The following is a 27000-nucleotide window of genomic DNA, read 5'->3' as shown; positions in this document are numbered from 1 at the left end:
CCTTTAATCGCAGCAATCAGAAGACAGAGGCAGATGGACCTCTGTAGGCAGAGATTGCTTATTCATTCCCAGCCACTCACACCCTAAATAATAGCACAGAACCTATATTAATTAAAACATTATTTGGTCAATCACTTAGGTGTATTGCTAGCTACCTCTTATATCATAAATTAACCCATTTCTATTATTCTGTGTTTCACCACAAGGCTGTAACTTACCAGATAAAGTTCTAGCATCTGTCTCCTTCAGCAGCTACATGGCATCTCGCTGATTCCACCTTCTTTTCTTCTCTATCTCTGCTTGGAATTCCTGCCTTGACCTATTCTACACTGTAATAGGCCAAAAGCAGTAGTTTCTTTATTAACCAACAGTAATAAAACATATTCACAGCATATAGTGGGGAATCCCACATCACCTCCTTTTTCTGTTTAAATAAAAAGGAAGGTTTTAATGTTAACACAGTAACATTACACATAACACAACAGGAAGCAAGAATTATAGTTAAAATATTTATATCTATTTTATCTTGTATAATAAATAAAGAAAACTATAATTATAACTATCTATTCTTCAATTCTATTAGAATCCATAACGATATAGTATTACCTAAGTAAACAGGAAGTACATTGTAAGCAGCTTCCAAAACTCTGGAATTGACAGAAACATCTCACTGCCTAAACAGTGACTCAAAGTTCTTCTGTAACATTAGGGCACCCATCTTTAGCCTACAGGCCCATAATTTTCAGCAGATTTTTCTGTGAAGCAGGAAATCTGAAGATCTGTTCTGCCTTGTAATGAATGGTAAAGTCCATCAGGTGCTTTCTTCTGTGTCTTGCAGAATGTCTGGCAGACTCTTTCATGAAGCAGAAACCATGAAGGACTGTCCCACCTTCTTTAGACAAGTTCAAGAGTCACTTTTCTGTGGTTCCTACATGTCCAATTTGTACAGCATATCATTAAGCAGTCCATGCAAGAGAAATTTCTTGCCCAAATGGCTAACAAACTCCATAAGGAGCCTCTTCTACTTCTTCTTGAAGTAGATTACTGTTGCCAGGAGAGATGTATATCATTGTCATGAAAAGTCCCAAATTCTTAAAACATTTTCAATACCATATTCTATAGGTCTTTTAAAGGTTTAAAGAATACCTAGCCATCTGAAATATATCTCTGTACATCTAGAAAACCTAAGTAACTAACTAACCTAACATGACTACAGTTTGACTATTATAGAGAACTGTCTATTAATCGATATTTCTTAATTATGCATTGCATTTTTATATGAGCTGCACGAACACAATACTGTAATCAAGAACATACACATACATATAACAAAATTGATCTTAAATTTATATCAATAGACTAAGATCCATACCAATGCAAAGTATTTATCTCTATTCATATCCCCCTTTAAATGTAAACCAACATTTATAAACAATCATTTTGGGGATTTGGGCATAATTTTTCCAAACTGTTTCCTGATTTTTGTTGGGCAAAGTATCTATTCACAGAGAACTTGGGAGGTCTTATTCCATCAAACCACATTAGCCTGTAAGGAATCCACAGGTTTTCATCTGTGGAAACAAAAGCAGTACCTTTTTTCCAAAGCAACATAGTCTCAAATTTTGAAGTCAAGATACCTTTAAAATAAATATGTTGGCTTATCTTAGCAGCCCATACAATGAAATGTCTCTCTGTAATATCTCATTCACAGTCAAAAAAATTCAAAGAAAACTCAATAATATACATAATCCAGATTCTCTTTGTATTTTTCATCTTTACCTTATTCATTTTTCTTTACTCCTTAAATCTATGACTGTCTTATTCTGTCTCTTTAAATACTGTGCTTTAATTTTTTAAAAATGATTACTTCTTTTTATAACTCTCTATATAATTTCTCTTCTCTCTCCCAAGCCTATGTACATTTTTTAAATACTCTGTATCTTGTTTAGAGGTCTTTTATATCTGAAGCTGTCTTATTGTGTATCTGAAATCCTTTTCTGATAAAACACATTTTAAAATGGTAAGCACTGTGGTCACAGAGGCCCTGGATACTGGCTCTGCCTCTCTCAGCCTTTTAACATAGTAGAGGTAACTCATCACCAGCTCTGGGACCACCAGGAGGGAGCCATGCTCTCCACCTCAACTCTGGTAAGCAGTTGGCTCATGATGTCACTAAATAACTTGCAGCATGCTGTCCACAAATGCCATTCAAGTGCTCAACCTCCTTAAAGAGCCAGAGTTTGTGCTGGCAACTTGAACCAGGAAACCACTGCTTGCCACCAGCAAGCAAAGCTAATCCTAAAGAAAAGAATGTGGTTACCAAGAAACTGCACTAAACTCTGGTGTGTGTGTGTGTGTGTGTGTGTGTGTGTGTGTATGTGTGTGTGTGTGTGTGTCCCTAGAATTCCTTTTTAAAGCTCTTTCAAGTTTTATGTGGTTGTAGTCAACCCATGTTAGCATGCCAATTTGTAGTCAAAGGCTGCTTGTTAGTTCCCAGTTTCCCAGACCCAAAATAATCACACAGAAACTATATTAATTGTAGCACTGCTTGTCCAATCACTTAAGTGTATTGCTAGCTAGCTCTTATATTTTAATTACCCTATTCTATTATTCTGTGTTTTACCACAAGGTTGTGACTTACTGTGTAAATTTCTAGCATCTGTCTCCTTCGGCATCTCCCTGACTCCAACATCTTTGCTCCTTTAACTCTGCTTGGAATTTCCACTTTTTTCTATTCTGCACTGTCCAAAGCAGTTTTTTAATTAATTAACAGTAATAAAACATATTCACAGCATACAGAGGAAAATCCCACATCAGATCTTTGTTAGTTCAAGGTCATCCTGAGCTACACAAGATTGAATCAGTCTAAAAGAGAAACGGCCAAGCAGTGGTTGCTCACACCTTTAATCCCAGTACTAGGGAGGTGGAAATGGATAGTGAAATGGCTAAGTGGAGAGAGGACTATTAGGCCTAAGGAGACAGGAGCTTGGGATTCAGTCTGCACTTTTGTAGAGATGGCATTCAGTCTGAAGTTTCCTAGAGATAGGATCACCCATTCTGTCTGGGGATTTGGTAAAGGTAAGAAATAGTGGCTGACTGCTTCACTTCTCTAATCTTTCAGCATTTACCCCTATAGCTGGCTTGGGTTTTCATTATTAAAACTAATTAGTGCTCAGAAAACAAATATCCCATAAATTTTTATTTCTCTTTTGATTAGGGTTTCTATTTCTTTGATAAAATGCCAATACCTATTAATCTTACAGATGTGACAGAAAAGACCACCAACCCAAATCATGGCCAAATTAATTAAAGCAAGCAATTAATTAAAATGATAGATTATTTGTGTGTACAAGAGCTAATTCTTCCTAAAGGCAGGGTTCAAAAGATATGCACTGAACATGCGTGAGATCGGATTTTTATTGTTCAAGAGGAGGGGTTTCCCAAATGAGGAATTTGACAAGAAAATAGGCAAAACAGAACCTTAGCATAACAAGTTGATCATCATAGCCTTCTGAAACAAAAAATATTGATTGTTACAAAGTGGTAATCACCAGGTAGTTATAACAGCATGTAGTCATAACAAAAGGTGATCATAATAAACCTTTTGAAATGGGATCATGGTTGCTAGTTCCTGGAACAGGCAGTACACAAACATTTGTAGTTATGGTTATAGCTGGGGCATATCACAATTCTTGAGAAACAGATTTAACCACAAATAGGAATAAATCTAGTTTGTCTTTTCTCTGAGATGACTTTCAAGCCTAAGATCAAAGCAGGCAGGTTTAAAGACCAAAACCAACTTAGAGAGAAAAGGGTTTATTTCATCTTATAAATCTCAGGTAACATTCCATCACTGAGGGAAAAAAAAGGCAGGAATTCAAAGTAGGAACTGAGACAGAAATCATCAAGGAAAAGCGCTTAATGGCTTGTGTGGAATAGTGTGTTCATCTGCTTTCTTATGCAACTCAGGATCATCTTACCCAGGGCAGTACGTGGAACCTCAAATATGAGTTATTAACCAAGAAAATTTCCACAAAATTGCCTACATGGCAATCTGAAGGAGGCATTTTCTCAATAGAAGTTCCCTGTTCTCAAATGACCCTAGTTTGTATCAAATTGACAAAAACAAAACAAACAAACAAAACAAAGAGAGAAGGAATCAAGAAACTGTGGATAATCCTGTGGTACACTGTAAAGATTTGTCACTTTAATTGGTTTAATAAATGCTAATTGGCCAGTAGCCGGGAAAGAAGTATATGTGGGGCGATTAAACTAAGGATGATGGAAAGAAGGAGGGCAGAGTCAGAGAGTCACTGTAAAATGCAGAAAAGCAAGATAAGAAAGTTGTACTGAGAAAAGGTACAGAGCCACATGGCTAAGCATTGATAAGAATTATGGGTTAACTGGAGCATAAAAGTTAGCTAGTAATAAGCATGAGCTATTAGCCAAGCCTTTGTAATTAGTATAAGCCTTTGTATGATAATTTGGGAAGCAGCTACCAGGTATTTGGGAACAGGCAGTTGGGAAGGAAATGTCTGGTAACACATACCAAGTAACAAGCCATCCTAAAACTCTGACTGCATCATGAGACTGCAGAATACAAGTCAGCTGGAGCTAATAATCATTCATCTTGATTCCCAGCACAGGAGACAGAAAGCTTATTCATGGAAATACTCAGGAATTGTTAAAGGTTCTTGAGAACTAGGATCAGAACCCACACTGTATTAACTTATGTATTTCGTGGCAAGGCTAATCCTATTGCCAAACCCACAGTCCAAGTTATAGAAATGTATTTTTTGCATTGAAAACATGTGGGAAAGAGAAAATTATTGCTGGAATTAGCAGCATTAGGATCCACTTAGGGATGGGCCACCCTGTCATACTCAGTTTTGGAAACCATATCTCATTTACCTGATAGACCCAGAAAAAGAAGATTCAGAATTACCCTCTTTAGGATTTAAAACATCACCTGAAATGCTAAAGATATTGGGGCTTTGTCAAAAGATAGTTGCTTCCTCTTTGTTAAAAGCATGGGATTTGAGTTTTTACCTCTACCTTGGATGGAAACCTAATACCCTGACCTACTTCAAATAGTATGGAATAGTGTTGTCCCCTTGCCCTGTAGGAGTTAACCCAGCTGGGCTTGCCATTCACCTAACCAAAAAAATCATTCCTCAGAAAGGGTGATTCACTTGAAGACATGCTAAGGAAATGAGAGGAATAATTATGCCCTTAATGTGATAATATACTTTCCTTCACAGAAGCCCCCTTGTTGCAGCCCTTACAAAAGTTATGCTGTGCAGCAGTGCTAAACTTGGCCACTTTTCTGAGTTACTACAAAAAATAATTTAAATAAATAATTTTTCCTTTCTTCTATCTCTTTTTAAGGCCAAAAGCATACTTTCCTTGACCTTCTAGGATTTCACATACTTCCTCTGAGGTCTCCCTCTTCCTTTCTGCCATATAGCTATTTGCTGACCTCCAATTCTGTTGACTTTCTGGGATATTAACTGAAAATACTTGACTCTTTCTTTCTTTTCTCCATACCTCTCCATCTAAAAGATGCCAAGGTTTCGTTTGCTGACCTTATTGCTTTTCTTTCAATCTCCAATAAAACTGTCAGTGAAGTGTCTTCTGAGTTAATAAAACCTTTAAAATATTTTATTGACAAAGTTATCAACATCAATTTCTCTGGCAACAAAATATTTTTAAGCCAATAATCCAACTTACAATATCTTTGTACGTAATAGCTCTTCATTCCTCCTATATTCAATGTTTTTTCTTTGTCTGAGCACTGATCTTCTTATTAGAAGTTATGTGATTGGGAAAATTGTCTATCACAAGGCATGTATGAGGTCTACCTACCATACTTATTGAATATTATTAAATAAACCACATGGTGCAATAAGATATTGGAAAATTCACTAAGCAAGAAGACTCTTTGAACATCTTAATCATTGCCACCAGGATTAGAGGTATGTATAGGCAACATAAGTATAAACACACATACTCACAAACCACAGGAAATTCCTGAATTTGCCAGTGTCATGAAAACCTCCAGTTTGTGGTCTAGCCTTTTCTGTGACATTTTACTTGAGTATTTACTTAGGAATTTGATAAACACAGTTACTCAAAGAATTATCATCACATGACATATCTTTTAACACAGAAACTCTATTCTATGGAAGCACCACCATTCATTCTATAAACTGAGTTCCTGACAGTCCACAAAAGTTCTATAAAATGACCCTGTGGGTCTTATTTCATGATAATTTGCAATAAGGGATAAGATAGATATTATATTATCTTATTATATTATTATATATTATATATAATATATAATAATATATAATATATTATATAATATATATAATATATAATATAATATAATATATAATATATAATATAATATAATATATTATATTATATTATTAAGGGATAGATAGATATTTCTTGTGCGCCCTTCACCAGTCAGAATTATCTTCTTGTTTTCTTTTAAAATTTATAAAACAGTTAAACAGCAGAAAAATATGGGCATTTTTTAATGTTTAAAGGTGGGAATGACAGGCAAAGGGGATTATTGTAACTATTCTTCTGTCTATTCTACCAACTTTAATCTGAAGGTCTGAGAAAATTAATTAATAACTGCTCCAGGCAGGACCACTGTGAACCATACTTGCCTGGATTACCTTGACTGTTATATTAAAGGAACATTGCTTCCTCTTTTCTATGTATTCATGGTTTAAAGCAAGGGAATTTTAGTAGTAGGCCTTGAGAAAAACTAAGCACTGGACTGCAAGTCCCCAAAGAAGAAACCACATAGAACAGCATAAGGCAGCCAGCTTTGTAATCAGACAGATGTGGGTTGGAATCCAGACTCTGCTCATTGCTCTGTCATCAAACAAAATTGCTTGATGAAATGCTGTTGAAGCTGCTTATTGCTGCATAACAAACCACCTCAAAACTCAGTGGTTTGAAATAGCAACCACTTTACCACCACAGGCACAGATTTGTGGGTAGAGAATAAGATACATGCACAGCAGGGACATGTTGTCTCTGTTCTAGAGTGTCTGTTTAGAAACTATATTTTGGCTGATAGATGTGTGAGTGTGAGTGGGGAGGAGGAGAGAGAGAAAGAGGGGGAGGGAGGGGGAGGGAGAGAGAGAGAGAAGAGAGAGAGATATTATTTCGTTTAATTTGGTTTGGTTTGTTTCTCCTCCAACCAGCATAATAGGGCTGGGATTCATCTAAAATGACTTCTCTCTCTCTCTCTCGCTCTCTCTCTCTCTCTCTCTCTCATTGCCTCTCTTTCTGTCTCTCTTTCTTTATCTCTGTGTGTGTACCTGGTTTTGTCCTGCTCTCTCGCTCTCTCTCTCTCTCTCTCTCTCTCTCTCTCTCTCTCTCTCTCTGTCTCTCCTTTCCTCATCCCTCTGTCTCAGGCTACAAATAAACTCTCTACATGGTTCTTCAAGTATAACTACCTCAAAATGCTTAAATAACAACAACAAAAAAACACCAGAAAACCAGAAAAAGAAGAGTTCTTTAGTATATTGAGAAGTGAATCACAGAGAGTCAGTAGACATCCCTAGATCTTACAAGTCCATCTTTGGATTTTGACATGAAGTTTAGCTTTAAGTACAAGATATGTTCCTATCCCTTGTTATCTGGGCTCCAGTCTCTCCTGTAAGAAAGTCTGAGAAGTCACCAGCATTGTGAGAGTTCTCTTTCCAGAAGAAAACCTCTTCCTATTTTGTGCCAGGCTTTTCTTTGGGGTGTGGAATTAAGTCATGTTACCTTAGGGTACCTTGTTCCACAATCTGATACCCAAAGGGAAGTATAGAAGTATATTTTATAATGTCTTCATCCTTGTCATGCCTACTGAATTTTGCTACTTATAATTTTAATGTCTCAGTGAATGTGTCTGAAACAAATATCACAAACTGAATACAAGAAGGAGCTTTATTCAATCCATAATCCCAGATCACCACCTATGCTTGAGGGAAGTTAAGGAAGACACTCAAGATAGGGATTTGAAGGCAAGCCTGCTTGCTACATCACACAGCCTTACCAAAAAATTGCACTTTGCTATCTGGCGGATTGACTCATATTCAGCAAGTTTTCTTTTTCTTTTTTCTTTTCTTTCTTTTTTTGGTTTTGGTTTTGGTTTTTGGTTTTTCAAGGCAGGGTTTCTCTGTAGTTTTGAAGTCTGTCCTGGAACTTGCTCTGTTGACCACTCTGGCCTTGAACTCACAGAGATCTGTCTGTCTCTGCCTCCCAGAATGCTGGGATTAAAGGTGTGCATCATCACCACCTGGCTTCAGCTAGATTTCTAAAACACTTCATGACTAACTGCCACAATGGGCTGGGCCCTCCTATATCAACTACTAATCAAGATAATCATCCATAGGCATTTGCAAGGACAATTTGATCTAGAAAAATCCTCAATTGAGGCTCCCATTTCAGATGATTTTATGCTATTTTATGTTGACAGTTAAAGCTAACTAGGATACAAATAAAGTGAAAAAATAATCACATCTCTTGCTAAAATGGTGACACAGATCTTGCAGCCAACATTTATCTAAGATGCAGTTAGTAATAAATGTCCCTGTGCTGTCATTTCTTATTGCTTTCTTTCAACTCTTTTAGGCCCTCATTTTCATGACTTGGAGAAGTCTATATTCATTTTTTATGGTGGAGTAGTGTCCATTATCTAAGAATCAAGCAATAGTATGTAGATAGGTATGTCCTGTATAAGGAACAAATCTTAGAGAGGAGCTATACTTAGAAGAAGTTTTTAATGAAGTCTGACTATTGGAAATGGCCTCTGTCTACTTAGCCCTTTTCTGTAAACCTACAAAGAACAAAGGGGAGCTACATCTAAGGAGTAGGCAAGACACTGTAGCCCAGAGAACAAAAAATCTTCAAAAGAGAGTTCCGGCTGGAATCTCAGCTCTATGCAACCACAGCAAACAGTACACTACCTTCCACATTTCTGTTTTCTTAATGCAAGAATGCATGGCTTGTAGGAGAACCCGTGGAGGTGTTCAAAGGCCTTTCTGTCAGGATTTAGCAATGTCAGTGGACATAAGTAAGGCTCCCTACTTTTTAATCCATCTGTCACTTCAAATATTTTATCTCCCCAAGTAAATCATACCTCAAAAGCAAGAGACTCAACAAGAGGTAACCTGAAAAACAAAACCTGAAAAGAGGATGGAGAAGCAAGAAACATGTATTGTTTTCTCCTATTACTATAAAACTCTATCCAATACTGCCTTTTACAAGCACAAAACTTGATTTCCTTCTTTTCTGAAAGTGTTATGATGAGCTCTCAAGACATAACCCTTTACATTTCTTCTAGCTATTGAAATCTGGTTTCTATTCTCATGAATCCATCAGAACAATCTCTACAGTCATAGCTCACATATGTGGTTATAAAGACACTGTGTGTGTGTGTGTGTGTGTGTGTGTGTGTGTGTGTGCCTTCACCCCTCTTGGCACTGTACACCAGCATTTGGCACTATTGGCTTCCCTTCCTTAAAACACTCTTTCGTTGTATTGAGGGGACACACAAACATGTTTCCTTTTCTCTGCCAAATCACTCTTCTCATTCCCTTCTTAGGCTTATTCTCCATTATCAGTTGAGGCTTCTTACTCTATTCTCATCTCCTGACAAGCTCATCAGTGTCTATCCCCTAATGAGCTTCTAAAGGAAAATCTTCAACACAATCTCATCTTGCAAATGGATTCTGCCTCCATAGAGTCTCCAGATACAGTAGATCCAAAATGTTCAAAGATAAATCCATTATCTTTGCTCATCATGCAAAATCCTCCTACAAAATCATTTCTTCTATACAAAAGCCAAAAAATAAGGCAACCTTGTTAGATTTAGCTCTCTCTTTCTATTCTTATAACTCTTATCTCCTATATTTGAATGTGTTATTTTTCAACTCCAGTGATTTTTCTACTATCCAGTTATAATAGACTAGCACTTCTTAAGGTTCAAACTATTCACAGAATGTGAAATAGATTCAGTTGATGTCAAATGGCACTTTTTAATGAAGCACACTGGGATAGTGTTATAGTTATTGTTCTGTTGCTGTGAAGTGAATAGATATCATGAACAAGCAACTTACAAACTTGTTTAATTGGAAGTTTGCTTCCAGCTTCAGAGGATAAATCCATGGCCATCATGGAAGGGAGTATGGTAATAGGTAGGCATCGTACTGGAGCACTATCTGAGTACTAACATCTGACCCCCAAGCATGAGGTAGAGGGAGAAAGAAAGAGGGGAATAGAAAGAGATAAAGACAGACAGAGACACAGAGAAAGAGTAGCAGACAGAGGGAGGCTGATGAAGGTTTTGAAACCTCAAATCTCACCCTCAGTGACATACCTCCTCCTTTCAATAAGGGCACACTTTCTATTCTTTCCTCAGTATCCTCTAATTGGGCACCAAAAATTCAAACATATGTATCTGTGGGAACTATTCTCATTCAAACCACCACTGCTAAATAACAAAAAATAAACACAAAAATGTATTGCCCACTAAAGGGCAGACATTGTATTAATATTTTTCAGATATTTGCATGCACTGGACCACAAAGTAGAAGGGTTTAGTCCATGGAACCTCCTACAGAAATGTTTTATAGTCACTGACACAGTTCATTTTGGCCTTACTACAAAATATTCAACAAGGCAAGCTGAAGAAGTCTCCTGTTACACAAAGCTGATCCCACTTTCAGTAGTTTTTCCCAACATCAATGAGGCACAACTTGCTACTAAGCTGTTAATATGCTCAAGCCACACAGGTTTTTGCTCAAGCTTTCTGATATCCATGGCCTTCCCTTGTCACAGTAAAATATCGTGAATTGTTCCTCCTGTCTGTTTGTTCCCTCTAACTTCCTAATTAATGCTTGTGTATCTTACTTTGTGCCATAGAGTGCATTTGCACCATACACAGCAGCATACAGGCCACCCACCACCACTGCAATTAATATTTTGTAAAAGTCGACTACCTTGCACCTGAACTCTGATGTTCTGATATAACGGGTGCAGTCACTAGGTTTTTGAAAACTCCTATAAACTTTCTCAAATGGATGACCGTGGTGACAGGAGTTTAGCTGTAAACTCTTATTAAGAAAGTTTCGAACCAAACAAAAAGTTTCAAAAGGCTTTGATAGTAAATATCTTCACATAAACAAACACTGCTACCATTAGCTGGTAGCAGTGAATGGAATCTGATGACAAAGATTTGGAGAACTCTTGGCAGCTAGCTTGTCAGATGACAGATAAAACCCTCCAAGAGTCAGCCATGTTTATGTATATCTAGGACTTTTTTCACATATGGAAAACATCCCATTGCAGAGGCATTTTTGATTTGAAGTCACCTGTAAGTGACCTGCATTCCTTATCTCAAGAAAGAAAGGCACATCGTGCCCTATGTGCCTAACAACTCCTTGGGGAAACGTTTCAAGGCTTTGAGCATTGGCAGAGCTGTGGAGAAAATCTGGATATCAAGTTGAATCTGAGCCTTTGAAACTATTTTGGGTCGGCTACACAGAAGAAGCTGGAGGCTGGCAGAGAGCCCTAAAACTGGGGCAAAAATAAACCAAAGACCATTTTTAAAATGCTTTAAGTGCCGAGTGTAAGAGATGTTAAAATTGCAGCATAATGGAGTAAAAATTACAAAAGTGACTTTCCAAAGCTGGCACTTCACATTCCAGCCCAGAGAAAGGTAGTTTTAGAGGTAGAAGGACTGGAGAATCTGCAGGGCCTCTCCCTGGAAATCAGTCTTCCTGAAATTTGTGAGTTCTCTCATCCTAGGCTACTTGCAATTTCCAGCCCACTAGGAGTTAAAAGAGCATGGATTGGGCAGCCAAGATAAGGAATGAGTTTTCATAAACACTAATTGGGCTGCTCAGCTTTTTACTGCATTTCAAGAAAGGCTTCCTTGCTTGCTACTCCCAGCCTAGAAACATCCTCCCTGCTCTTTCCTCAATATCTAGTCATCCTAGATTGCCCTTGGGGTTCATTTCTTATTTATGGTATTATTTTCTTGAGCTCCAGGAAAGGTGTGATTTACATTCACTCAGCCTCATGGAGGTTCTCTGGAACAGTGGTTGTGAGCACTAGGCTTTTCTTTCCTGGCTCTGCCTGGACTACTGTCTCAGCTTCCATGGCTCCGGTCCGTTCTCACCCTTCTTTTCTCCAATTAGTAACTGCTATAGATTATACATGGACAGATTTATGCATTGTTGGAGACCAGCTCATTCCCACTAATAGTCTAAAGGAAGAGTATGTTCTATCTCAAAAATTCTTTGAATGTGATCCAACTGTTTTCTTGGAAGTAGATTCTTTTGACCCAAGCCCACAAGGTTTTGTTTTGTTTTTTTAAGGTTCACATTTTATGGACCTGATATAAAGTCTGTCAACATTTTCTCTGTATGACTTATTCAGGGTACAGTGTGTTCTCAAAGTATGCAAAGACTCATGGGTATTTCTATCATCCTATGCCAAAAGAAAGCACAGGAAAGGAGAGGGTGGGAAGAGACAGAGCAACAAGCTTATAATGATCAGTCACTAGCACAGATTTTATTTATTTATCTTAATTAATTAATCAATTAATTTTTTTCAGTATGATCACAGTTCCCCTTCCTCCCTCTTCCTGTCTCTAATCCTCTCCTATTCACTCCTCCTCTTTTCCTTTCAGAAAAGGATAAGCTTTCCATGTATATTAGCCAGTCGTGGTATATCAAGTTGCAGTAAAACTAGGCACCTCCTCTCCTACTGAAACAGCATGATCCAACCCAGAAGGAGAAAAAAGTCCAAAAACAGGCAACAGAGTCCGAGACAGCTCTTGCTCCCACCGTTGGGAGATCCACAAGAATGCCATGCTGTTTAGAGGGCAGAGTTCAGTCCGAATCAAGTTCTTTGGTTGTTGTTTCCGTCTCTTTGAGCCCCTGTGAGCCCAGGTTACTTGATTCTGAGTTTTCTTGTGGTGTTCTTGGTCCCTCTGATTCTCACAATTTTTCCTCCCCCTCTTCCATAGGATCCCCTGAGGTCCACCTAGGTTTGACTATGGGTCTCCTCATCTGTTACTGAGTGAAGCCATCCTGGAAATCAAACCTGTGGGCAGAGGCATGCCCAGAAAGGGCTCTTCCATTAAATCAAAACAAACATAATAATCTATCAAGAAATTTTTTGAAGTACCAACAGCAAATTCAGTTATTCACTGCTTTATTGGTGGAACTCTCGCTGGGACCAAAAGGACTTCTAAAGTTCAGAGAACGCCATAAGAAACCCAAAGCTACAACTCATCATTTCAGAAATCTTTGGTGGACTCTTGTGGTAAAGAATTAGAGAGAAGAGCAACAACAGCACAGCACTTTGGGGGTTGGCCTGAATGGATGTCTGTGCGAGAGAGCCAAAACCCCTGGAAGTGGAGCTACAAACAGTTGTAAGCTGCCATGTGGGTGCTGGGAATTGTCCTTTGGAAGAACAGTCAGTGCTCTTAACCACTAAGCCATCTCTCCAACTCCTATATGTAAGTCTTTATGACAACCTTTTTTTGTCTGATAGCCAGTGATTACACAAATTCCATCTTTTATGCAAAACAAATAAATAAACCCTTTTACATGATTTAGCACATAAGAAGAAATTATTTTCTTCTAATCATCCAAATATGTCAAAAAATCTGTTTAGTGTTTGTACACATTCAATGCCTTTATAACTTTTTCTCATTCTTAGTGATGATGAGAGTACAGAGTTCAAGTTAAAACCATTGACAAAAAACTGTATCTATATAAAATTTAATAGCATGATTTATTTTCATTCTTGGCAATATCTTTTTATTGTTAGAAGGTGATACCAGCTGTCAACTGACAGTAATACCATGGTTCTCAACATGAATGTGCATAAACATCACATGATGAGTCATTAAAACACAGACCACTAGGCCTCATCTTCAGAGTATGATTAATCAGGTACACATAAGGATGGGGTCATAAAACTACATTTCTAAATAATCCTAAGTGCATCACATTCATGCAACTGTTCCACCACATTTCTTTACATTAATTTGTCATAATGAAACAATAGAGCCAGTACAATAATTTATAGATATGGAGAAATCACAAAGCTGATACACACAGTGCAGAATCAAGGAATATGATAAGTCTAGAACACACTTTGCTTAATACTTACTGAATGTGCAAATGAAACTCCCCACGGTCAAGTGTTCACCTTTAAAATAGGTTATCTAAACATTGTAAAACATTCCTTATCTTGATGGATTATTCCTGCTATGAGTATAAAGTATCCTTCTCCATCTCTTTTGATTGATTTTAGTTTGAAGGATATTTTGTTAGATATTAGGATAGCTACAACCGCTTGTTTCTTAGATTCATTCAATTGGAAAATCATATTTCCAACCCTTTACTCTGAGATAATGTATGTCTTTGAGGTTTGGGTGTGTTTCATGTATACAGCAGAAGGCTGGATCCTGTTTTCGTATCTGTTTTCTTAGCCTGTGTCTTTTTATAGGTGACTTGAGTCCATTGACATTAAGAGATATTAATGACCAGTGAGTGTTAATTCCTGATATTTTTGGTGGTAGTGTGTGTGTTTCCCTGCTTTGGGTTTTGTTGGTGTGAGGTTATCTGTTGCCTGTGTTTTTGTGGATGCAGTTAGCTTCCTTGTATTGGGATTTTCTTTCTAGTACTTTCTGTATAGCTAGATTTCTAGATAGTTATTATTTAAATCTGCTTTTGTCATGGAATATCTTGTTTTCTCCATTGATGGTGATTGAAAGCTTTGCTGGGAATAGTAGTCTGGGTTTGCATCCATGGTCTCTTAGTGTTTGCAGCACATCAGCCCAGGAGCTTCTGGCTTTCATGGTTTCCATTGAGCAGTTGGGTGTAATTCTGATGGGTCTACCTTTATATGTTACTTGCTCTTTTTCTTTTGCAGCTCTTAATATTCTAGACCTATAATCATATCAAACTCTGAATCCTAGATGCCAACACAAAGACACAATCAACATTAGCCAGGGAAATATGTCTCCTTTTCAGGCCCTGAATATTCCAACATAGTTGACACGCAAGTAAAAGTCCCTAAAACCAACTATATGAAGATAATATAAATCCCTTAAAGAAATCCAGAGAAACAAAAACAGTGTGGATAAATAAATAAATCCCTTTTTAAAAAAAATTGGGAAAACACAAACAAAAAACCTGGAGGAAATTAATAAATCATTTACAGTATTTCAAGAAAACACAAACCGTTTAAGAAAATGAATAAAACTGTTCAAGATCTGAAAACTGAAATAGAGTCAATAAAAAAAACACAAATGGAAAGAGAAACTTAAAGTTTTCAGGAATTCTCACAGGAACTAAAAGGAAAGATTTATAGAATACAGGAGATGGAAGAAAGAATCTCAAGCATCGAAGAGATGGTAGAAGAAATGGATACCTCAGCCAAAGAAAATGATAAATCTAAAATAAACTCCTGACTCAAACCACGAAGGAAATCAGGGACACTGTGAAAAGACCAAATCTAAGGATAATAGGAATAGATGAAGGAGAAGAAATCCAGTTCCAAGATCCAGAAAATATTTTCAACAAAATTATAGATGAAAATTTTTCTAACATAAAGAAGGAGATGTTTATAAAGATACAGAAAGCATACAAAACACAAAATAGATTGTCCAGAAAATAAAATCCTTTCACCACATGATAATCAGAACACTAAGCATACAGAACAAAGAAATAATTTTAAAAACTGCAAGGAAAATAGACCAAGTAACATATAATGTGGGCCTATTAGAATTACGTGTGCCTTCTCAATGGAGAGTTTAAAAGCCAGATGGTTTTGGATGGACATGTTTCAGACTCTCACAGACCACAAATGCCAGCCCAGACTACTATATACAGCAAATATTCCAATCATAGATGGGGAAAATAAGTGATTAAATGAAACAATACTTATCTAAAATTCCCGTCCTATAGAAGGTGCTAGAAAGAAAACTCCAAGTTAATTATATCCATAAAAATACAAAAAATTAATAAACTCAAACCAGTATAATAAAAATGGAAACACACACACACCAACAACAACAAAAATAAAAAATAGCAAGAATTAATAATTGTTGGTCATTGATTTCTTTAAATATTAATGGTCTCAATTCCCCCAATAAAAAAGACACAGACTAACAGAATATATGTGAAAACAGGATCCAACTTTTTTCTTTTTCTTTTTTTATTAAGAATCTTTTTAATACAATCTTTTCTCATTTTACTTATCTATCCCCATTCCCACTCCCTACCCTCCTCCCTGTTCCATACAAGAAACAGACCACAGCAACAGAATAAAGGGATCAAAAATAAAATTCCAAGACAATGGACCTAAAAAATAAGCCAGTGTAGTCATTTTAATATCCAACAATGTAGACTGACAACCAAAACTAATTAAATGAAATAGATAATTTTATCAATATTATACCACTTATAATATACCACTTAACCAAAGTTAAGTCAGGATAACATAAACACTTTAAATAGACCTATAACCCCTAAGGAGATAGAAGCAACCATTGAAAAGATTCCAAATGAAAATAGCCTAGGGCCAGACAGTTGGAGCAAGAATCCTATCAGACTTTCAAAAAGAGTTAATACTAATACTCCTCAAATTATTCCACAAGATAGAAACAAAAGGGACATTTCCAAATTCATTTTATGAGGCCACAGCCACCCTGATACCCAAACCACATAAAGACTAAACAAAGGAGACTTACAGATCATTTTTCTTATGAACATAGATAGAACTATACTCAATAAAATATGTGCAGATTGAACCCAAGATTGCAATTGCATCAAACAGATCATCCACCAAGATCAAGTAGGTTTCATCCCAGAGAGGCAGGATGGTTCAATATATGAAATCGGTATATATCATGTAAACAAAATGAAAGAAAAAAATTCCACATGATCATCTCATGAGAAACTGAAAAATCATTTGATAAAATACAACATTCCTTCATGATTAAAAATCTTGGAGAAATTAGAGATACAATGTACACACCTAAACATAATAAAAGCAATTAACAGCAAGCTTATAGCTAACAACAAATTAAATGGAGAGAAAATCAAAGCAAGTCCATTATAGTCAGGAAAAAAGAGAGCTTCCACTCTCTTCTTATATATTCAACAAAGTAGTTGAAATTTTAACTAGAGCAATAAAACAGCTGAAGGTTGTCAAGTGGACACAAATTGGGGAGGAAGAAGTCAAAGTATCTCTATTTGTGGAAGATATGACAGTACACATAAGTGGCCATAAAAATTTCACCAGGGAACGTTTACAACTGATAAAAACTTTCAGCAAAGTAAGTGGACACACAATTAACTCAAAAAATCAGTACCTCTCCTATATACAAATGACAACAGACTGAAAAAGAAATTAGTGAAACCACATCTTACACTGTATCCTCAAATAACATAAGACATCTTGGGGTAACTCTAACCAGGCAGGTGAAAGTTTTATATCACAAAACTTCAAGTTTTTGAAGAAAGAAATTGAAGAAATTCTCTGAATACGGAAAGATCTCACATACACATGAAAAGTATAAGGGTTAATATAGTAGAAATTGCTTAACAGAAGCATTCTACAGATTAAATAAAATCCTCACCAAAATTCCAATGCAATTCTTTACAGACAGTTCTCAACCTCATATGGAAAAACAAAATGTGAGATTAGCTAAAACAATGTTGAACAATAAAAGAACTTCTAGCGGTCTCATATTATAAGATTTCAAGTTGTACCATAGAGATAAAGAAAAAAACATGGTATTGACAGAGAAAACTGACATATTGATAATGAAAATCAAATTGAAGACCCAGACATAAATCCACAAATACATGGACACTTGATTTTTGATAAAGAAGCCAGAAATATAAGCTGGAAAGAAGACATTTCAGCAAATGGTGCTCATCAATCTGGATGTCTGAATATAGAAGAATGGAAATAGATCCACACTGATCATTCTCAACAAAAGTTAAGTTCAAGTGGATCAAGAACCTTAAGACAAAATCAGATACACTTAACCTTATAGAAGAGAAAGTGCAGAACAGCCTTGAACACAATGGCACAGGAAATGACTTTCTGAACAGAACACCAATAGTGCAGGCACAAAAACTGACCATTAATGAATGGGACCTCATGAAACTGACAGCATCTGTACGGCAAAGGACTCCATCCTTCAGACAAAGTGACAGCCTACAGAATGGAAAACTATTTTTGACAATTACATATCTGAAAGCGGACAAGTATCCAAAGTAGATAAAGAAATCAAGAAACTAAACATCAACAAACCAAATAATCCAATTAAAAAATGGGACACAGACATAAACAGAATTCTCAAAAGTGAAAGCTGAAATGACTGAGAAACACTTGAATAAAAGTTCAACATTCTTAGTCATCAGCGAAGTGCAAACCAAAATCATTTTGAGATTTCATTTTATACCTCTTAGAATCACCAAGATTAAGTGTCAGCTCAAAGTGGAGAGGATATAGAAGAAGGGGAATACCCCTCTATTACTGGTGAGAGTGCAAATATGTACAGTCACAATAGAAATCAATATGGAAGTTCCTCAGAAAGTTAGGAATTCATCTACCTCAAAAGCCAGCTATAACACTCTCGGGCATATAACCAAAGGATGCTCCATTCTACCATAAGGACACTTGCTCAACCACGTTCATTGTTGTTCTATTCATAATAACCAGAAACTGGAAACAACCTAGCTATTCCTTTGGTGTAGGAGGTCCTTCTGTCAATGTGTTGCTTTTATTGGTTAATAAAGGAACTGCTTTGGGCCTCTAGAAGAGCTATAGGGGAACAGAGCTAGGCAGGGAAAACTTAACAGAATACTGGGAAGAAGAGGCAGAGAGAGCTGCCATGGAGCTGCCAGAGACAGATGCTAGGAAGTTTACTGGGTAAGTCACAGCCATGTGGTAATATACAGCTTAATAGAAATGGGTTAAATTAATATAGGAGTGAGCCAATAAGTAGCTAGAGCTAATGGGCCAAGCAGTGATTTAATTAATACAGTTTCTGTGTGATTACTTTTGTTCTGCGCAGCCAGGATGAACAAGTAGCTTTTCCCCAGCAAATTGGTGCTATTGTGGGTAACTACATCCATGTAAAACCTGAGAAGGCTTGAAAAGAAATTCTAGACAAAAAAAAAAATTAGAGAGTTTAATACAACTTCTTGCTGTTTTATGGCAGTATGCCACAGCTCCTTTAAGAGAGGTTTTCCTGACTCAGCAGCAGCAGAAAAAAAAGCCCTGCTGTTTTAAAATGTAGGCTTTCTGGGACATGCTGCCAGCATAACCTCCTGATCTCTTTCAGGAGATCAACTATTTGGATGGGGTTTGTAAGCAGAGTGCTGTGGCTTGCTTGGTGGCAACTTGAACCAGCTATATTCCTGGAAGAGGGGCAGTATGCACGGCTCAGAGGCACAAGTGACTCCACAATACTGGACTGAGCAGGGCAAGCAGGAAGTACCATATTTGACCTAGTAATGTCGCATCTTAGATTCTTAAGTGCTTAGCATTTTAAAAGGTGCTTCTGGTCAGAAAATAATTACAGGTATTCAATAAAGACAAAACCAGATGAGTCATAGTGTTGGATAATTGTGCATAGGCTTGGAAGAGAAAAGAAAAGGAGTATAGAGAGTCACAAAATAAAGTTAATGTTTTTTTTTTAAAAAGAAAGTCTTTAAAGAGACAGAGTACACAGAGTCATAGATTAAAAGGAGTAAACAAAAAGTAAGCCATCTAAAAATGGAAAATTCACAGAGAGTCTGGATTATGTATACTATTGTTTTATCTTTGAATTTTTGACTGTGAATGAGCTAAATACAAAAAGATTATTGGCTGCTAAGTTAAACCAGCATGTATACTATAAAGGTATCATGATTTCCAAATTTGGGTCTGAAGATATGTTGCTTTGGAAAAGAGGTTCTTCCTTTGTTTTCACAGAAGATGAGAACCTGAGGATTGCTTCCAGACCAATATGGGTTGATAAACCAAGGCCACCTGAAAGGTCACTGTGAACACCCTCAAAAAATTACTTCACCCAACTGCTGACTGAGATGAACCTAGCACACAGGATACACCATAAAAGACCTGATTAACAGCACCCCCAAACAGCAGGAAGTAGTATGGACAAAACTATGCCCATATTCCCAAATACTGTCTATAAATGTTTGTTTACATTTAAGGGGCATGATATAGATATGAATAATTTGCATTAGTAGGGATCTTGGGTTATTGATAAAAATTTAAGGTCAATTTTGTTATATGTATATGTATTTCTGATCTTGATTAAGGTATTGTGTTTGTGTAGCTCATTTAAAAATGCAATGTATCATTAAAAAATATAGGTTAATAGATAATCATCAATAATAGTCAAGTTTGTAGTCATGTTACTTAGATTTTCTAGATGTACAGAGACATATCTCAGTTAGATCGGTTTCTTCAAATCTTTCAGAGACCTTCCAAATATGGCATTTAAAATGTTTAAGAACTTATGGCTTTTCATGACATTGACATATGTCTGCTCCTGGCAGCAACAGTTATTACAAGAGAAAGATGGGCATCAAAGAGACTTCTGGAGTTGGTTAGCCATTTGGGAAAGAAACTGCTCTTACCTGAACTGCTTGACTGGACTTGCAGAACTCACAGAGAAATGACTGCTGAACTTGTCTAAAGATGAGATGATCCTTCAGGGTTCCTGCTTCATGAAAGAGTCTGCTAGACATTCTGCAGGACACAAAAGACTGACTGACAAACTACCAATATAGGTAGGACTGTCTTTGAAATTTTCTGGTTCATGGATACTATAGGCCTGTAGACTAAAGATGGATGCCCCAAATGTCCAGGCTGCAAGATGTCTCTGTCAATTCTATAGTTTTGGAAGTTGCTTACAATGTCCTTCCTGTTTACTTAGGTAATATTATATCCTTCTGGAGTCTTTGATAGAGTTGAAGAATTTGTAGTTATAGTTTCCTTAGTTATGATAAAAGATGAAGTAGATATAAATATCGTAATAACAATTCTTAGTTGATACCTGTTTTGTTATATGTAGTTTTACTATGTTAAAATTAAAGCTTTCCTTTTTGTTTAAACAGAAAAGAGGAAATGGTTTAGAAGGTACTTCTGTCTTTGTGTTGCTTTCATTGGTTAATAAAGAAACTGCTTTGGGCCTATAGCAAAGCTATAGGGGAACAGAGCTAGGCAGGGAAAACCAAACAGAATGCTGGGAAGAAGAGGCAGAGACAAATACCATGGAGCCACCAGAGACAGATGCTGGGAACTTTACTTGGTAAACCACAGCCATGTGGTAATATACAAATTAATAGAAATGGGTTAAATTAATATAAGAGTTAGCCAATAAGGAACTAGAGCTAGTGGGCCAAGTAGTGATTTAATTAATTCAGTTTCTGTGTGATTATTTTGGTTCTCGGCAGCCAGGGTGAAAATGTGGCTCTCCCCCAACATTCCTCAACCAAAGACGGGGTTTTTGAAAAATCTGGTACATTTACACAAATTGAATATTACTCGATTGATTAAAAAAATGACACCATAAAGCTTGTAGAAAATGGATGTAGCTAAGAAAAAAATCACACTGAGTGAGGAGTCTCATACTCAGAATGATAAAAATTGTATATATTCCATTATATTGAACATTAGCTGTTAATTCAGTAATAACCAAGTTACAATCCATAGAAACCCAGAGGATAGTGGATAGAGTAAGGAAGTGGAGGAGACAGATAGACTTGGTTAGGAAAGGAGAATAGGATAAATATATATGGGTGAATGGGTGTGCAGGAAGAAAAGAATCAAGTGGAGAGGACGAAGAAAGAAGTGGTTGTGGGAAGGAATATGGGGGAGAAAAAGCTAAAATTAAAACATTTGAGTATTACTAAAGAAACCTAATGCAGTAGAAACATCCTGGAATATATACACATATAAAGGCAATCTAAATGAGGCCATCAAATAATGGGGAAGACAGAATACCAACTGTCCATCTCTTGTCACTAAACAAAGCTTGCAATATGGGGATTAGTTTACATCTAATTGAGTTATTCACCAAAGGAACCCTATGGGAATTGCCAGAAGTATAGGTTGCTCTATACAAACTGAAAGCAAGGCACCATCACTGAAAAAAAACACCTATTCAGTTCTCTGAACATGGAGATGTTGAAGTTGTACCTACAAAAAGCGTTCATCCCTGCATTCCAGAATTTTCAAAACAGGAAAGTATTCTTCATGCTATCAAAGGAAAAATAAACAGCAAACCAGCCACAAGCCTTTTATCTACAATTGTATAATGCCTGCAAGATATTGTAGGTCAATTGTGGCACAAACCTTGTGTGAGTAACCAACCAATAACTGACTTGACTTAATGTCCACTCCATGAGATGGAACCTATACCCAAGCCTGCTTGAGTTACCAATAACATTTAAGATAACCCAGGGACATAAGCAAAACCAAATAATACTAGTCTGAACATGTGATAAAATCATTCTTAATGATTTTCCTTTATACTCATAGATCAGTGCCTTGTTCAGCCATCTTTAAAGAAGCTTCCTCCCACAACAGATGATGACAAACAGATTCCCACAGCCAGATACAAGGGAGAGAGAGAGAGAGAGAGAGAGAGAGAGAGAGAGAGAGAGAGAGAGAGAGAGAATAGAGATTGCAGAACATTCCTCCCTCCCCTCAGAGCTCAGGAAACTCTGGGGAAGAGTGTAAGAACTAGAGGGGCTGGAGAACACCAAGAAAACAAAGTCCTCTGAACCAACATGATCAAAGCTCACATGAACTCACAGAGACTGAAGCAGTGTGCACAGAGTTCCTGCACAGGTATGCACCAGGTCTACATTTATATTATGGATTCCAGTTTAGTGTTTTTATGGGACTCCTGAGTATGTGAACTAGTGGGTCTCTGATTCTTGTGCTTGTGCTTGGAGTCTTTTCTGATTGGAAAAAGAAAGTAAGATTTCTCCAGCTAAGCGACACTCATGTTCATGGATTCCATAGTTTCTCTCTCTCTCTCTCTCTCTCTCTCTCTCTCTCTCTCTCTCTCTCTCTCTGTGTGTGTGTGTGTGTGTGTGTGTGTGTGGTGTGTACTTTTATTTAGTTACAGTCTGGTGGGGGGGTTGTTTCAATTTTGTTTCCTTTTGAGTGTTGTTTTAAGTTGTTTTCTTAGATTTTCATGGCCCAGTATGAAATGCAAAGCATGGTTCAGTGAACATAAAGCACTAATTTGCCTGTTATGAGTACAGTGGGATGACAACATGTCTCAGTTTGTAATCCCCCAGCTCTTCCATACTTGGTAAATTCCAATATGGAGAGGAGCAAGACGCAAATTTTCCAACCCAAGTACCTTAGCTATGTAAGAAATAAATTCATTTTCAGTATCACAGGGAATCACAGAGGAAAAGAAGGAAATAGGTACCTGACCCCTGTCTTCCCTAGCCTGAGCACATTTTGGCTTATCCTAGGGTTGAAAAGTTACCAACATACCTGAGACCAAGGATGACGAAAGAGAGTAGAAATCTTGATCCCAAGGAAGGTAAGGAATTGAGTGTGGAAACTAGGCTATACCACATGAAAAAAAGATTTTTAAAAGCAGAAAGCTCTTTCATCAGGGACTTTAAAAAACAGTTTTTTTTTTTTATCAAATCAGCATGCCAACCAGTTTTGCCTTTTCTCAAAGGCAGGGTTTTTCCAGGTTTTACAGTTAGCCCCCACCCCTAGGATTCTTTCTTTAAAAAGAACAAATGTACATTAGCCAGAATGTACAGAATGTGTAAAGGCCCACAATCCCAGGAGCTGGGAGCTGGAATCAGGAAGATCAGTACAAAGTCATCCTCTGCTACACAGCAAATTCAAAGCCAGTCTGAGCTACTTGAGTCACTCCCTTAAACACACACACATGCAGGGAAGGGAGAGAGAGAAATGAGTTTCTTCTCTGAAGATAGTAATGGAAATGATAAATATTTCAATGGTTAACTGAGACCCTTGACCCACGGACCTGTTTTTATCTCTTGATATTATTCTGGAGTGACAGAACATGCACTAAATTTTAAATGTCAAGTGTAATTTATGAAGAAATGTGATAGACTGACCACTTTGAGATTATAAAGCATAAGTATTTTTCTTGTTGATTATGTCTATTACCAGCCCCAAAGGAAACATATAGCAAAACTTTGCCAAAGAAATGAGAAAAACTTTAAAATGAGAAGAAATCAATGGAAGGTAGCTTTTAATATCAAATGTATGATAACTTTAAATCTAAATAAACAATTTCAATGTCATGAAATTCATAGTAAACCTCATATAAAACCTTTATGAATGGGGAGGAATAAAAAAACAGTAATGTAGGTTAAAAACAAGAGTCAATGACTTGACAATCAGAAAAAAATACCAGTAATACTAATTAAACTCGAGAGTTGAATCTTTAGAGCACAAACAATATAAACAATATAAATTGGGATCATGAACTGAAGAAGAAATTGAAAACATAGCTCAAAGAAAAGGAAATAAAAATTACCCTGAACACATTAAAAATAGTAAATCTCATTAAACATAAAAGAAATATAAGAAACCATGTCCATGGTGTAGATAGTAAGTATACTGGCAGAGGTCAGTACTCCTAGTACCAGACCATGTAGGCAGTCAGACTGAGGAAACAACCACTCACGTGCATTGCTAATAAAAGTAGAGACTGTTGCATTCTTACTGAAAAGTTAGTTGGCATATATTTCCAAATTAAAGAATCCACATGCGGAATCCACATGCCCTTATGGCAATCCCAGGAAATTATGTCCCAAATGCAACTGCAGGTACACAACAACACGATACACTGAACAATTACTCAGAGCATTCCCCAGAGAAGACTAGTGTCGTATTGTAAGTAGGCCAAGTGCTCAACAATGAAGGATTACATCAAATATTGAAACACTGCACTTTAAAAGGTTAAGAAAGATGGGCATGTAACATGAAAGTCTCCAAAATCAAACCATCTTATAAGCAAGGTTCCCAAGGGCCTAGATGGCATCATGAAATGTGTTTACAAAACAGTAAGGAAGGAAACAAGGAAACAAAAAAATAAGGAAGGAAGGAAGGAAGGAAGGAAGGAAGGAAGGAAGGAAGGAAGGAAGGAAGGAAATAAATAAATATCAAAAATTTAGGAGGGTGACAGGCACTTGTAACCTAGTTCAGGCAATACTCAGAGGTATCTGAGTGCCTGAATTACAACTATTGCTGCCTAGCAGATCAGACTAAACCTGAGTTATTCTATTAGAATCTCACCATAAGAGAAGAACCATGGCAGCAAGAAAGAAAATGATAAGTAAAGATAAGCATGACCAGGAAGAAATATTTCAAAGTGGGTGGACCTTGATGTTTTTTGGAGAGACTTTTTGAGGATTTGATACAAACTGGTCTTTTCAAACAGTGTTCAAAGTCATGCATCAACCTGATGATTAGCTTAGTATGAAAGTAACAATCTCTTCTGCATTTGATCTAATGATCAGTATCCACAGCATTATTTTATAGGCTTGCCTTCTCTCTTGGCTTCTACAACATCTCTAAGTAAGTCCCAGACCCAAGCTACATGGCATAGCCAGAAACCACTGGGAGATGGAGATGGCATTATTTGGCATGCTACTCTTCTGAGCCCACACCCAGCTGGCATAAGAGAAATAAGTGGGCATCATGGAGGAATAGTCAGGGTCAGAATTAGGAGAGCCATCCAGATCCCCTTAACTTACGCCATTAACAATCATGGCCAAGAAAAACTGGACCCATCTCTGGAGATGATTTCAGACATGCCCCATCAGAGTATATCTGGATTGACACCAGACTGATATTTTTGCTCATGTGATTATAACTTTCGAACTGTTGCCATTCTGTCTTGGAAAATCTAGAAATGGTTCAGAAAGGGGTGGGTATTCCAACTCCCAGTGTGTTCATCTTTTGAGACCTTCTTGCTTTCCCACAGATTATATAACCTTTCAAAGTGAACAAGACAATAAAATTCTGTATTCTACAATTATGATTTTCCTTTAGCACGTGAATGTATGTGTGTATACAATTTAAAGTAGAATTCTTATTATTAATTAAAAGGGTATACAGGTTTGGATACAGACTGACTTTCATAAGCAAATTCATAGTCACACATTCAACAACTCCTGATAGACCTCAAGGACCAGGAAATGGACCTCTGACTCATCAACTGACATGATTGCAAGGAAGTTTAAAAAAATATAGCAAGACTTTTGAGCAGCACTAAGAAGCAGCTACTGAGTAAAGACAAAGTAGCAGGGCTTGAGGGGAGCTTAGCAGCTAAGGGCACTTGCTGCTCTTTGTAAGGACTGAAGTTCAATTGTCAGCATCCTCACTGCAACGCCCACAACTGCCTATAACTCCTATTCCAGGAGATCCAGCTTCTTCTATCCTCATGGGCCCCTATACTGACATACACATATTCCACACACAAACACACATATATAATTAGATAACTAAGAATAATAGAAATCCTTTTTGAATAAAAAGGCAAAGTAGCAAAGAAGCAATAATGTTTGTTAACAAGCCAGATTTTGAGAGAACATTTATATTAAAATACAAATAATCATTTTGGCAGGTGCAATTTGGCATCCAGATGGACCACACTAAACAATTCAATTCTATTTTAATTATTTTAATATCATGTTGTGAACCACTTACTTGGCAACTAGAAATGTTGAAAATCTGCTTAATAGGAACCACACTGTGGTTTTACTCTGTGAGGAAGGCTTTCTGCAGTCTCTGTATCATTTATAGTTGCACTCTGCTTCAGTTGACTGTATGCTCCTAAAACGAAGAAGGGAAGGAATGGGCTCCAATTTCCTTATGTGTAGCAAGTCCTGTGCTTTATACTTTACCTGTATTAGTTCA

The sequence above is a fragment of the Myodes glareolus genome, chromosome 3 (genome assembly GCF_982192425.1).
Source record: "Myodes glareolus chromosome 3, mMyoGla1.1, whole genome shotgun sequence".
NCBI lineage: Eukaryota > Metazoa > Chordata > Mammalia > Rodentia > Cricetidae > Myodes > Myodes glareolus.
The sequence above is the reverse complement of the archived record's forward strand: the minus strand, read 5'-3'. Positions refer to the sequence as shown.